Here is a 15,803-nt window from a genome sequence, read left to right on the forward strand (position 1 = left end):
GTTGGCACCAGTCTACAAGTCAGGAAAGGAGTACACGTAAGAACACAAACCCATTGGTCCCTTTGATCTCAAACTTCTAACCTCGAGGATTATGAGAAAGTAAACTTCCATTGTTTAAGCCCTCTGTTGCATGGCATTTTGTTATGGCAGCTCAAGCTAAGGCACCATTCATTTGTGAGGCATTATCTTCCCATAATCAAAGAAAAGACAGGTTGATTAAGATCACAGTCCACAATCGTTCTGCTTCTGTTTGCATTAATGAAGACCCTCTTGGTTTCTACAGATGGAATTTCAATGCAAAAAAAAAAACCACAAAAAAGCCAAAAGCACTTTAATGAAGTAGAAGGATCTTTTAATGTAATACAAGAATTGATTTAGATAATTGAGAAGTCTAACGGACAGCTGAATCTTGAGGTTAAGAATATTAGAATTCCATCTCAGATCTGTATGACTCTAACGACCTCTACTTGGAGATGGTTTTCCTCTGTGTAGAAGCCAGATGGCTACAGGACAAGTCTTATTTCCAGATTTCCTGTTGTGACACAGTATCATCCTTGCTGCCTTACTTACCCTCCCCTAGTTCACAAGCAAGAGGTCTGAGAACTATGTTTTCCAGAGCTTCTTGTTAGCAGAATTTCCTGTTAAGAGTCTAACAAGTAGCACATTTTCAGGATGTTTGAAAATCCTAAGAGAAGGAGAAGCCATTATTCTCCAGCTTGTAGGCAGGTGTGTGGGCAGAGAGAGTTTACACACGTGGGTTTTGCCATTATCTTCCCAACATCCTGTTATAATGGAATCTCCCACATTGTTTCTGCAGCATCTGAAATGACTGAAACGATTTCCTGTAAATCCTGCACTTCTGATTTTCTCAAAATCTAACAATGGTCTCTCACGTTTACCTTCCAGTCCTTCAGAAGCTGTGTAAGCCTCTAATAACCTGTATTGGAATCTTTACTGCTTGAAATGCCTAGGAAAGCTTCTGTTTTCCTATCAGAATACTGAGGGATGCAATAATCATAGGGCATCCCTTACAGCTGTTATTCTGAAAGAAAGAAAAAAGGGATCATTTTGCAATATCCATTCTCAATATTTCCAGGTAAACATTAATTTTTTTTCATTAGAGTATTTGCCCACATCTGAAAAAAAAAGAGTGTGTTTAAACTGAGCCTTAGGAAGTTACCCTCATAATCACAACATAGATTGGTCCGCTTGTCTATCACAAGGGTTCCGAACAACGGAAAAGTGGAAGTTTTTGAAAGAAAGGAATAAAAATTACGTTAGAAGAGTAAGACATCTACAACAGAAGAACTATGCTAGTAAGTATTTTTATTTTTACTGTTTGTAAAAAGTGAAATAAATTGCATTGTCCAGTGGAGGTACGTTTACTTGTTGGAGACATATTTTAAAGCTTTATTAGCATTTATCTTTAACAAAGAGCAGTCATGTTCAGTTTAACTCACTGAATTAGATCTATCAATTTGCTGAGAGATTAATGAAGGAGAGAAACAGCATATGAGTTAGAAATAAGAACTCATCTTTCTAACAGAGTTAATTGCTTTTTTACCTTGGCAACTAATTAATAAAAATTTCAATCACTTACATAATTATACATAAAAATTATGTACATAGAAAAAACATAATATTTTCTTATGTGTTCCTTTGATAAATTTTGATTCTTAAGGCCATTTTAAAATATAGTACATTGCAAGAAAATTAGAAATAGTAGAATATCATATGTGCCACACTTTTTTCATTTTATATTATAGACTAGTTCAGACATATAAAATATAGAGACATTAGTCAAGGTAAACATAAAGAAATGTTGTATAGACACACAAAGAACTGATATAAATGATAGAAGTTTGGGTACCCCTCTTCTATTACTATTACAAAGGAGCCATTACAAATTGGCAGATAGCTCTGCTTAGAGCCCTTCAGAAGGTCCTAAAAGTCATTCCTGCTTCTGTCTCCACCATAATTGAAGCTGGACCAATGGCATGTGCTGGTTGGAGCCCATTGTAAAAGAAAGGAGCTATGGATCATGGATTAAGCATACCTTCTCTGTTAATGGTTTGACCTGGAAATCATTTTATTGACTATTGACTGTAGTCACATAGCTACAGCTTACTGCTTGGAATCTAGCAGATGTAGCCTCCATATAATCCTGGCTGAAATTTTACTCTGTGAAGGAAAAGATTAGATTTTTGTGGAAACTAGCCTCATCCAACACAGATATTAATTTGATAAACACTTGGGATCCAGTCAAAAAATTAAAGCCCCTGTCTATGCTTCTCTTTAACTCTTAACCTTTGCTTTCCTCTTCCTCACTCTACTGAACTTGAATTTCTTTACACTTTTCCTACATATGATCATATTTATAAATGATACATAGGCCAGCTTTTCATGTGCTTTTACCTTATATTAAGTGCCATATAGTGTGTTTTCATCTATAATTTGCTCTATTTCTCAAACTTAAGCTTGGAGAACACTTACATAGTCACATCTAGCTCTAATTCAAACATATTTATTGCTTTATAAGATGCTGTTGTCTCAAATATCTACTTGTTTAAATATTTTGTCACTCAAAAATGTTATCATGAGTATTCTTTTATGATTCCTAATCACATATGAAGAGTTTTTCTAGGACCTGTGCACAACTGTGTGTGTATATGTGTTTGTAAATGTGTGACTGTGAGTGTGTATACATGCAAATTCTAGGCTGTAAGATCTAAACACATTCAACCTAACTAAGTACATGTCTTATCTGAAATTGTTAGGTGCAGGTGTATTTGAGAATTTAACTTTTATTTTTGACTTTAGAAAGATAATTTGATGCATATGCTATATTTTATATCTCAGTATCAGGGAGATATTGGACAATTAATAACGAACATGTAGGCACTAATACACACAGAACCATAGACAAGTATGTCTTAACATATGTATTTTCTAAGAAGATAGAAGTTTTCTATTAAATTAATTTTCTTTCTAAGCTTTTACATGAATTACCTCTATTATCAATGTTTATACAAGCAGTCTTCAAGACAGTCTAGACTTTCATATTATGTCTCTCTAGCCTCTACCCATTATACAATTTCATAGTCACTTAAACATTTTTAGGTATTTGTTTCAGCATCTGAAATGGCCATCATCTTATATGGGTATCAGTCATTTTGGTTTAAAGGCCCACTCTATTCCAGTATATCATATCAATTTAATCAATTGCATATTCAACAATGCTATTTACCAATAAGATCCTCTTCTGAGGTGCTGAGTGTTAGGGCTTTAACATCTCTTCAGAGAAGAATGATGTTTAACTGCTAATAATATGTAACAGTGAGCTTGTATCCAGATTATATAAAGACTACATATGACACAATAATAAAAGATAAATAGCCCAATTAAAAACAGGTGAACAAACATTTCTTCAAAGCTGATAAAAATGGACAAAAAAGAATATTGTCCAATAAGAAACATATTCAGCATCATTAATTAATAGCAAAATGCAAATCAAAACCACAGTAAGATATCACTGCTTAACCTATTAGAATGCCACGATAATAAAAATTAATACATTTAGGTGGGGTTGTGGAAAGCTCTTACCTTGGTGGTGAAATGTAAAATTATGTTTCTTTGGCAAATATAGTTGAAGTTACTCAAAATGTTAAGCAGAATTACCATAGGACCAGAAATCTCATCATTAGGTATATATAGCCAAGAGAAAAAGTGATATATCTCTACACAAAAACTTGAACAATGTTCATATCAAAATTATTAATAACACCAAAATGTAATCCAAATGTCCACCAGCTGATGACTAGATAAATAAAATATTATACATCCGTACAATGGAATATTATTCTATCATGAAAGGAAATGAAGTGTCAAAATGCTAGAACATGGGTGATTCTTAAAAACATTATGCTAAGTGAAGCATTATGATAAGCTATTCATAAAACATCACATATTTTATGATTTTATCTATATAAATTATCCACAATAGACAAACCTTAAGAGAAAGTAGATAATGGGTGCTTGGAATTGACATGTAGATGAGAATGAGGAACAACCACCCATCATTTTAAGGTGATGAAAATGTTCTAAAATTATAAAGTAGTGATGGCTGCAGTACAATTTGCAAACATTAAAAATTATTGCATTATGCAGTTTATGTGGGTGACTTTTATGGAACATTAATATTGAAATAAAGAGGTGAAGGAATTGAGTACAAAAAAAAATGTATTCTTTAACTCTTAGTAAAGATCCTGATGCTGGGAAAGATTGAAGGTGGGAGGAGAAGGGGACGACAGAGGATGAGATGGTTGGATGGCATCACCGACTCAATGGACATGAGTTTGAGGAAGCTCTGGGGAATGGTGATGGACAGGGAGGCCTGGCGTGCTGTGGTCCAGGGGTTCACAAAGAGTCGGACATGACTGAGGGACTGAACTAAACTGAACTGAGAGATTTTTCAATACACGTTTTAAAAGCATTAAAGTTACAGATACAGGATAAAATGCCACAATTGTTTGGCTCTAATGAATATTTTTTTAATTGAAGTATAGTTGATTAACAATGTTGCGTGCGTTAGTTTCTGGTGTATAGCACAGTGATTCAGATATCCATATGTTTACATCGTCTTTTTCACTATGGTTAGCAGAATACTGATCATAGTTCTTTGAGCTATCCAGTAGGACTTTGTTTATTTTATACATAGTACTTTGTATTTGCAATCTCAAACTCATAGTTTATTCCTTCTCCACCCCCATTTCCCTTTTGGTAGCCATGCTCATTTTTCTTGTCTGTGACTCTGTTTCTGTTTTGTAAGTAAGTTTATTTGTGCCATGTTTTAGATTCCACATATAAATGATTCAGTATAGCAGATATCTTTGTCTGACTTACTTCACTTAGTGTGATAATCTCTAGGTTTGCCCATGGCATCGTTTCATTATTTTTTACGTCTGAGTAGTATTCCATGGTGCACACGTAACACATCTTTATACATCCATCTGCCGATGGACATTTAGGTTGCTTCCATAGTTTGCTATTGTAAACAGTGCCGCTGTGATCATTAGGGTGCATGTATCTTTTTGAATTATAGCTTCCTCCAGATATATGTCCAAGAGTGAGATTGATAGATCACATGGCAACTCTAAGTTTTATAAGGAATCTTCATACAGTTTCCACAGTGTCTGCACCAATTTACATTCCCACCAACTATATTGGAGGATTCCCTTTTCTCCACATGCTTTCCAGTATTTTCTATCTGTGGAATTTTTAATGATTGCCATTCTAACTAATGTGAGACAATACCACAAGGTGGTTTTGATTTTCATTTTTCTAATAATTAGCAATGTTGAGCATCTTTTCATATGCTATCTCTATGTCTTTGGAAAATATGTCTATTTAGATTTGCCCATGGTTTGATTGGATTGAGTGTTTTCTTGATATTAGAGTTGCATGAGCTGTTACCATATTTTGGAAATTAAGTCCTTTGTCAATTGTATCACTTACAGATACTTTTTCCTAGTCCATAAGCTGTCATTTCATTTTGTTTATGGTTTTCTTTGCTGTGAAAACGCTTTTAAGTTGAATAAGTCACACTTATCTATTTTTTGCTTTTATTTCTATTGCCTTGGGAGAGTGACCTAAGAAAACATTGGCATGATTTATGTCAACAAGTTTTTCTTATGCTCCCTTATAGAAGTTTCATGGTGTCATGTCTCTTAAAAACTTTTTAAGCCATTTTGAGTTTATTTTTGTGTATGGTATGAGCACGACTGCAAAGAGATCCAACCAGTCCATTCTAAGGGAGATCAGCCCTGGGTATTCTTTGGAAGGAATGATGCTAAAGCTGAGACTCCAGCACTTTGGCCACCTCATGAGAAGAGTTGACTCATTGGAAAAGACTCTGATGCTGGGAGGGATTGGGGGCAGGAGGAGAAGGGGACAACAGAGGATGAGATGGCTGGATGGCATGACTGACTCGATGGACGCAAGTCTGAGTGAACTCCGGGAGTTGGTGATGGACAGGGAGGCTTGGCCTGCTGCAATTCATGGGGTCGCAGAGTCGGACACGACTGAGCGAATGAACTGAACTGAACTGAACTGATGAGTGTGTGTTCTAACTTTATCGATTCAGCATCACTTACTAAGAGACTGTTTTTCTTCTACTGTTTTAATATATTCTTGCTTCCTTTGTCAAAGATTAATTGACTGTAGGCTTATGAGTTTATTTCTGGGCTCTGTTTTCTATTCCATTGATTGAGATAGCTCATTGACTGTCTTTATGCTAAAGCCATGATATTTTGATTACTGTAGCTTTGCAGTATTGCCTGAAGTCTGGGGTGGTTATATATCATTTTTTTTTCTATTTTCTTCAGGGATTTTTTGCAACTCTAGACTAGATTCCATATAAATTTTAGGATTATCTATACTAATTTTCTGAAAAATGTTTTGGGTAATATGATAGATCACATGAAATCTGTATATTGCTTTGGTTAGTATTGCTATTATAACAATATTAATTTTATAATCCAAGAGCATGGGATATCTTTTAATTTCTTTGAATCAGCTTCAGTTTTCTTTACCAGTGTTTTATAGTTCTCAGCATATAAGTCTTTCTCCTCCTTGGTCAGCTTTATCACTAAATGCTTAAATTTAAAAAAAATGTTATTTTATATTGGACTATAGTTGATTTATTAATAAAATGTTGTGTTAGTTTTAGGTGTACAGCAAAGTGATTCAGTTATACATATACATGATTTTTTTTCAAGTTCTTTCCCCATTTAGGTCATTAGTTTTTTTAAATGTGATTTAAAAATGGATTTCTTTTTTACTTTCCTTTACTGATATTTCATTGTTAGTGTAAATAAATGCAAGTGATTTCTGTATGTTAACCTTGTATCCTACTACTTTGCTTCCATTTTTTTTTTTTAATCAGTTCTAGTAGTTTTCTGAGGAATTTTTAGGGTCTGAAATTAATATCTACAGGCTTAGCAAATTTTAAATCTATAATAAAGTATCATTAGCTATAAGTAGCATGCTGCAGAATACATCTTTGGAATTTACTTATCTGGCATAACTGAAACTGTGCCATTTAACCACTGTCTCTTCATTTCCTCCTCTTATCAGCCCCTGGTAATCACCATTCTACTCTCTTCTTCCAGAAGTTTGACTCTTTTAGGTTCCATATATAGGTGAGATGATACAGTTTTTATTTTTCTCTGTCTTATTTCACTTAGTATATGTTCTCCAGTTCCATCCAAGTTGTCATAAATCACAGAATTTTCTATTTTTTAAGGCTGAGTAATACTCCATTGTGTGTATGTCTGTGTGTGTATAACATTTTCTTTATCCATTTATTCACTGATGAATATTATATTATTTCCATATGTTGGCAACTGTGAATAGTCCTGGAATGAATATGATAGTGCAGGTATCCTGATTTTAATTTCTTTGGATAAATGCCCAGAAGTGGGCTTGCTGGATCACATGGTAATTCTGTTTTTAAGTATTTTGGGAAATCTCCATATGTTTTTCATTAAGCCTATACCAGTTACATTCCTACCAACAGTGTACCAGGGCTCTTTATTTTTCAACATGTGATTGCCAAATACTTGTTATCTTTTGTTTGATAATAATCATTCTCATAATTATGAAGCAATAGGTCCTGTGGATTTGATTTGCATTTTCCTGATGATTAATGATATTAAACACATTTTAATGTAACTGTTAACCTCTTCTTTTGAGAAATATCTATTCAGGGCCTCTTTCCATTTTTTAAATTGGATTATTTGTTTATTTGCTTTTGAGTTATTGGAATCTCTTATATATTTTGGATAAAATCAATTATTAGACATGTAGTTTACAGACATATTCTCCCATTCTGTACACTGTCTTATCATTTTGCTGATTGTTGCTTGTGTCATGCAAAATATTTTTAGTTTTTTCCTTAATCCCATTTGTTAATTTTCACTTTTGTTGCATGCACCTTTGTGTGTCACGTCCAAAAAGTCATTGCCAAGAACGGCGTCACAGAGCCCTTTCCTCATATTCCACCCCCCTAGGAATTTTGTGGTTTCAGATGATAGGTTTAGGTTTTAATCTGATTTTGGTTGGTTTTCTGTATCCAGTTTCATTCTTCTGCATGTGGATATCAAATTTTCCCAACAATCTATTGAAGAGATTATCCTTTCCTCTCATTGTGTTGTATTTTTGAGACCCCTGCAGAAGGTTAGTTGACCATAGATATGTGGGCTTCCACCTAGGTCTTTTATTTTGTCCCATTGGCTTATGTGCCTGTTTTTATGAAACATACTTTTTCATTACTTTGTAACATAATTTGAAACTGGAAGTATGGTGTTTCCAGCTTTGTTCTTGCTCAATATCTCTTTATATATTCAGTGCTTTCTGTGACTCCATATACATTTTAAGATTATTCTTTCTATTTATGTGAAAAATGCCTTTGGAATTTTATAGGAAATTCATTGAATCTGTAGATTGCTTTGAGTAGTATGGAGGTTTTGCAATGTTAATTATTCAGTCTATGAGCATGAAATATCTTTCCATTTATTTTTGTTTTCTTAAATTTTTTCATCAAGGTTTTATAGCTTTTAATGTACAGATCTTTCACCTCCTTTGCTAAGTTTTAATCTTTCTGAAGCTATTATAGATGCAGTTAGGTAAAAGTGACCTCCAAAAGGACTTATGCCAAACCTCACCTCCCAAGACTGTTTCTGCCAGTTCCCCTGTACTTGCAGCAGGCCACTGTGGACCCACTCCTCTGCAAGAGACCCTCAAACACTCATAGGCAGGTCTGATTCTATCTCTTACAGGGTCACTGCTCCTTTCCCCTGGGTGCTGGTGCACACACAGTTTTGTCTGTGCCCTCCAAGAATCTCTGTTTCCCCTAGACCTGTGGAAGTTCTGCAATAGAATCCCACTGTCCTTCAAAGTCAGATTCCCTGGGGACTCCCAGTGTCTTTGTGGGCTCAGATGACCAGGTTACTGTGGGGTCTAGAACTTACGCAACAGTGTGAGAATTCACTCTCATTCAAATTTTTCTCTGTCTCATTCACATCACTTTTCTGTTCTAGGATCAAATCTAGGATTGTCATGGGCTTGGCCTTCTTCTTTTAATCAAAAATGGCCGTGTCTCTTCCTCTCTATGCGATAGACAAGACCACTTGGTGTACACTTGTGCTGAGTGATGCCAAGGAAACTTCTTAGTGATGTGGACTTGGTGCCAGACACATCCATGGAAAAAGTAGAGATGCTGGGAAAGCAAAATGAGAGGAAAGGTAAAAAAGAGAAGCCAAAATCTCATAAGACTGAAGAGGCAGCAGAAGAAAAAGAAGAAATGATTTCACCCAAAGTTCAGTTCCGTTCAGTTCAGTTCAGTCACTCAGTTGTGTCCAATTCATTGGGACCACATGAATCACAACATGCCAAGCCTCCCTGTCCATCACCATCACCTGGAGTTCACTCAGACTCACGTCCATCGAGTTGGTGATGCCATACAGCCATCTCATCCTCGGTCATCCCCTTTTCGTCCTGCCCCCAATCCCTCCCAGAATCAAAGTCTTTCCCAATGAGTCACCTCTTCGCATGAGGTGGCCAAAGTACTGGAGTTTCAGCTTTAGCATCATTCCTTCCAACGAAATCCCAGGGCTGATCTCCTTAAGAATGGACTGGTTGGATTTCCTTGCAGTCCAAGGGACTCTCAAGAGTCTTCTCCAACACCACAGTTCAAAAGCATCAATTCTTTGGCGCTCAGCCTTCTTTATTGTCCAACTCTCCCATCCATACATGACTACTGGAAAAACCATAACCTTGACTAGATGGACCTTAGTCGGCAATGTAATGTCTCTGCTTTTGAGTATACTATCTAGGTTGGTCATAACTTTTCTTCCAAGGAGTAAGCGTCTTTTAATTTCATGGCTGCAGTCACCATCTGCAGTGATTTTGGAGCCCCCCCCAAATAAAGTCTGACACTGTTTCCACTGTTTCCCCATCTATTTCCCATGAAGTGATGGGACTGGATGCCATGATCTTTGTTTTCTGAATGTTGAGCTTTAGGCCAACTTTTTCACTCTGTTCTTTCACTTTCTTCAAGAGGCTTTTTAGTTCCTCTTCACTTTCTGCCATAAGGGTGGTGTCATCTGCATATCTGAGGTTATTGATATTTCTCCCAACAATCTTGATTCCAGCTTGTGTTTCTTTCAGCCCAGCGTTTCTCATGATGTACTCTACATATAAGTTAAAGAAGCAGGGTGACAATATACAGCCTTGACGTACTCCTTTTCCTATTTGGAACCAGTCTGTTGTTCCATGTCCAGTTCTAACTGTTGCTTCCTGGCCTGCATACAGATTTCTCAAGAGGCAGGTTAGGTGGTCTGGTATTCCCATCTCTTTCAGAATTTTCCACAGTTGATTGTGATCCACATAGTCAAAGGCTTTGGCATAGTCAATAAAGCGGAAATAGATGTTTTTCTGGAACTCTCTTGCTTTTTCAACGATCCAGCGCATGTTGGCAATTGATCCCCCAAAGTTAAAAAGGTTAAAAAGAAAGCAGGGCCTTCTGAGGTTGACATGAATTCTCCTAAATCCAAAAAGGCCAAAAAGAAAGAGGAGCCATCTCAAGATGACATTATTTCTCCTAAAAACAAAAGTCCAAAAAAATCAAAGGAGCCCCATGAAAAGACAATTGTTTCTCCTAAAACCAAAAATGTTATAAAAAATGAAGAGCCTACTGAGGAAAAGTCGATGCACCTAAGCCCAAAAAGATGAAGAAAGAAAAAGAGACAAATGAATAAATTGGAGAGAAAAGCCCCAACTTCAAGAATAGGTTCCCTGATTTTGGATCTGACTCCAAATCCAAGGAAGCTACCAGTGAAGAAGACAGTGAGTTACAGCAGGAAATGACTGTGGAGCAAAAAAAAAAAAAGAGCTTTCTCTAATTTTCCCATATCTGAAGAAAATATTAAACTTCTCAAAGCCTATGGAGTGACCTTCCTGTTTCCCATACAAGCAAAGACGTTTCACCAAATCTATAGTGGGAAGGATTTGATTTCACAGGCATGAACAGGAACTGGAAAGACATTTTCCTTTGCGTTCCCTTTGGTTGAAAAACTTCAGGGAGAACTGTAAGACCGGAAGAGTGGCCCTGCCCCTCAGGTACTGGTTCTTGCACTCACAGGGAGTTGGCAAGTCAAGTAAGCAGAGACTTCAGTGACATCACAAAAAAAGCCGGCAACTGCTTGTTTTTATGGTGGAACATCCTACGGAGGGCAAATTGAATGCATGAGGAATGGGATCGATATCCTGGTTGGGACATCAGGTCGTATCAAAGATCACCTGCCTGTGTCGTTTTCAATTTTGATTTCCTCAGGGTGTATCGGAGAAGGCAATGGCAACCCACTCCAGTGTTCTTGCCTGGAGAATCCCAGGGTCGGGGGAGCCTGGTGGGCTGCCATCTATGGGGTTGCACAGAGTTAGAAATGACTGAAGTGACTTAGCAGCAGCAGGGTGTAGCCCTAGGATTGGGATTGCTGGGTCATATGGTGGTTTTGTTCCTAACTTTTTTTTTTTTTTAAGGAATCTCCATACTGTCTTCCACAGTGGTGATATCAATTTATATTTCCAGCAACAATACAAGAGGGTTCTCTTTCCTCTACACTCTCTCCAGCATTTATCATTTGTAGAATTTTTGATGATGGTCATTCTGGCCAGTGTGAGGTGATATCTCATTGTAGTTTTGATTTTAATTTCTCTAATAATGAGTGATGTTGAACATCTTTTCAAGTGTTTGTTAGCCATCTGTATGTCTTCTTTGGAGAAACGCCTGTTTAGGTCTTTTTCCCACTTTTTGATTGGGTTGTTTGTTTTTATAGTATTGAATTGTATGAACTGCTTGTATATTTTGGAAATTAATCCTTTGTAAGTTTTTTTCATTTGCTATTATTTTCTCCCATTCTGAGGGTTTTCTTTTTACCTTGTTTATAGTTTCCTTTGCTATGCAAAAGTGTTTAAGCTTAATTAGGTCCCAGTTGTTTAATTTTTAACTTCCATTACTCTAGGAGGTGGGTCATAGAGGATCTTGCTTTGATTTATGTTGTTGAGTGTTCTGCCTGTTTTTTTCTAAGAGTTTTTCAGTTTCTGGTCTTATTCAGCACTATTTACAACAGCTAGAACATAGAAGCAACCTAGATGTCCACTGACAGATGAATGTACTGAAGTTGTACATACACACAATGAAATATTACTTAGCATTAAAAAGGAACACTTTGAATCAGTTCTAATAAGGTGGAAGAATCTAGAGCCTGTTATACAGAATGAAGTAAGTCAAAAAAAGAAAGATAAATATCATATAGGTGCTGCGATTCATGGGTTGCAAAGAGTCGGACACGACTGAGCAACTGAACTGAACTGAACTGAACTGAATGCATATATATGGAATCTTGAAAGATGGTATTGATGAATTTATCTGCAGGGCACTAATGGAGAAACAGACAGACATAGAGAACAGACTTATGGATGTGGGGAGAGGGGTGGAGAGGGTGAGATGCATGGAGAGAGTAACACAGAAACTGACATTACCATATGTAAGATAGATAGCCAATGGGGATTTGCTATATGTCTCAGGAAACTCAAACAGGGGCTCTGCATCAAACTAGAGGGGTGGGATGGGGAGGGAGACAGGAGGGAGGTTCAAGAGGGAGGGACATATGTATACTTATGGCTGATTCATGTTGATGTTTGACAGAAAGCAACAAAATCCTGTAAAGCAAGTATCCTTCAATTAAAAAATAAATTTACTTAAAAAAAAAGACCACCTGCAGAATGGCAAGCTAGATCTCACCAAACTTAAGTGTGTTGTCCTGCATGGGTTGACCAAATGTTGGACAAGGGCTTTGCTGATCAAGTGGAAGAGATTTTATCCATGGCATGCAAGAATGATTCAGAAGAGAACCTAAAACATTACTTTTTTCTGCAACTTGCCCCCATTGGTTGTGTAATGTTGCTAAGAAATACATGAAATCTACATATGAATAAATGGACCTGATTGGTAAACAGATGCAGAAAATGGCAATAACTGTAGAACATCTGGCTATCAAGTGCCACTGGACTCAGAGGGCCACAGTTATTGGAGATAGTGGTTTTCAAGGGCGCACTATTGTATTTTGTGAAATGAAGAAAGAAGCCTAGGAGTTGTTGCAGAATGTGGCCATAAGGCAAGATGCCCAGTTATTACACAGAGACAATCCACGGAAGGAAAGGGAAATCACCAGGAAAGGTTTTAGAAAAGGTGATTTTGGAGTTTGGGTTCCAACAATGTTGCTGCACATGGGTTAGACATCCCTGAGGTTCACCTGGTTGTTCAACGTTCTCCGCCAAAGGATGTGGAGTCCCTACGTTCATGCTTCTGGGCGACCAGGTAGAGTTGGAATGATTGGGATTTGCATCTGCTTTTCCCAGCACAAAGAAGATACCAGTTAGCCGAAATGGAGCAAAAAGTGGGAATTCCATTTAAGTGAATGGGTGTTCGTCCTGCAACAGAGATAATGAAAGCTTCTAGCAAAGATGCCTTCAGGCTCTTGGACTCTGAGCCTCCCGCTGCGACTGGTCACTTCGAGCAGTCAGCCGATGAACCTGATAGGGGAGCAGGGAGCCCTGAAAGGCCCGGCAGCAGCCCTGGCCCACTTCTCTGGTGCCACGTCGGTGGACCAGCGCTCCTTGAGGAACTCAAATGCAGGCTTTGTGACCGCAATCTGCAGTGCTCGATTGAAATGCCAAACATTACTTCTGCTTGGAAAGAACCTGAAGAGCTTCTGAGTGAGGATATTGATGCCAAAGTGAAGGGAATGGTCGTTCTCAAAGGAAAACAGGGTGTTTGCCTTGACATCCCTGCTACACCAGTAACAGAAATACAGGAAGAGTGGCATGATTCACGGTGCTGGCAATTTTCTGTGGCTATGGAGCAGTCAGAGCAAGAAGGACCAGGGGAAGGATATTACAACTTCCAAGGGCAACCGAGGTGTCAGAGGACAGCGGGAAAGAAGTAGAATCTTCAGAGGACAGCGACCAGGAGGTGGCAACAAAAGAGTGTGTAAGGCGCTCAGTCGTGTCTGACTCTTTATGACCCTGTGGACTGTAGCCCACCAAGCTCCTCTGTCCTTGGAATTCTCCAGGCAAGAATACTGCAGTGGGTTGCCATTTCCTTCTCCAGGGGACCATTCTGACCCAGGGATTGAACCTGGGTCCCCGTATTGCGAGTAGATGCTTTACTGTCTGAGCTACTAGGGAAGCCTAGTAGGGAAGCAACAAAACTTACAGATTCCAAAACAAATGCCAGAGGCAGAGTTTTAATAAAGCATTCGGAGAGTAATTTAAAGTAGAAAATTTATTTGGCAAAAACAGAACTATGTTCAGCAACATGGAACTGAACATTATTTTTCATGCAAAGTTAAAAGCACATTGTATTTCCATCATGGCCGCTTGCCCAGTCCCCATTTATTTGAGAGAGGTAAACTTCATCTAAAATATTTCATATGATTGATGATTGTCATTTATAACTTTATTGCTACTTCTGTCTTGGGTATTCCTTTGGAAAAGGTGTATGGATTCATTACATATTCTAATGTATTGTCTATAGATTGTAGGATAAAGTCAAGCAAGTATCTGCTGATACTTTTTAAATTGACCTGTCTTTATACTTAGAAATGTCTCTTAACAGTAGGCATCCCTTGGTGGCTCAGATGGTAAAAACTCTGCCTGCAATGCCAGAGACCCATATTCAGTTCCCTGGGTTGGGAAGATCCCCTAGAGAAGGAAATGGCAACCCACTCCAGTATTCTTGCCTGGAGAATTCCATGGACAGAGGAGCCTGGTGGGCTACAGTCCATGGAGTTGCAAAGAGTCAGACAGGACTGAGCAACTATCACTTACTCTCACTTTTAATAGTATCTTTCCTAAATATCATGGGGATGCAACAGTTTCTAGAGAAGCACTTTGATCACCCAAGGCTTTGTTCTCTAATAGGCATTCCTCAGTCACTTGCCTACCAATTACTCCTAGGGTCCTATGATGGATCTTCTGAAAATTAACAGTGAGCAACATTTTGAAGCAAGGTTTCACACTTACCTGTGATGGAACACAGCTTATACCAGCATATGTTCTAGATTTGGAGCAAGAAGAGATAAGAAAGCCTTCTTCAGCGATCAATGCAAAGAAATAGAGGAAAACAACAGAATGGGAAAGACTAGAGATCTCTTCAAGAAAACTAGAGATACCAAGGGAATATTTCATGCAAAGATGAGCTCGATAAAGGACAGAAATGGTCTGGACCTAACAGAAGCAGAAGATATTAAGAAGAGGTGACAAGAATACATGGAAGAACTGTACAAAAAGGATCTTCACAACTTGTATAATCATGATGGTGGGATCACTCATCTAGAGCCAGACATCCTGGAATGTGAAGTGAAGTGGGCCTTAGACAGCATCACTGCTAACAAAGCTAGTGGAGGTGATGGAATTCTAGTTGAGCTATTTCAAATCCTGAAAGATGATTCTGTGAAAGTGCTGCACTCAATATGCCAGCAAATTTGGAAAACTCAGCAGTGGTCACAGGACGGGAAAAGGTCAGTTTTCATTCCAAACCCAAAGAAAGGAAATGCCAAAGAATGCTCAAGCTACCACACAATTGCACTCATCTCACATGCTAGTAAAGTAATGATCAAAATTCTCCAAGCCAGGTTTCAGGAATACGTGAACCATGAACTTCCTGATGTTCAAGCTGGTTT

The 15,803-nt window shown here is 37.8% G+C and overlaps 1 pseudogene; it reads left to right on the plus strand.

Moving 5' to 3' along the window:
• Positions 1–9,211: 9,211 nt before the first annotated feature.
• LOC138088733 (nucleolar RNA helicase 2-like) lies at positions 9,212–14,389 on the plus strand (annotated as a pseudogene).
• The last annotated feature ends 1,414 nt before the right edge of the window (positions 14,390–15,803 follow it).

The sequence above is a fragment of the Capricornis sumatraensis genome, chromosome 11 (assembly GCF_032405125.1).
Source record: "Capricornis sumatraensis isolate serow.1 chromosome 11, serow.2, whole genome shotgun sequence".
NCBI classification, from domain to species: Eukaryota; Metazoa; Chordata; class Mammalia; order Artiodactyla; family Bovidae; genus Capricornis; species Capricornis sumatraensis.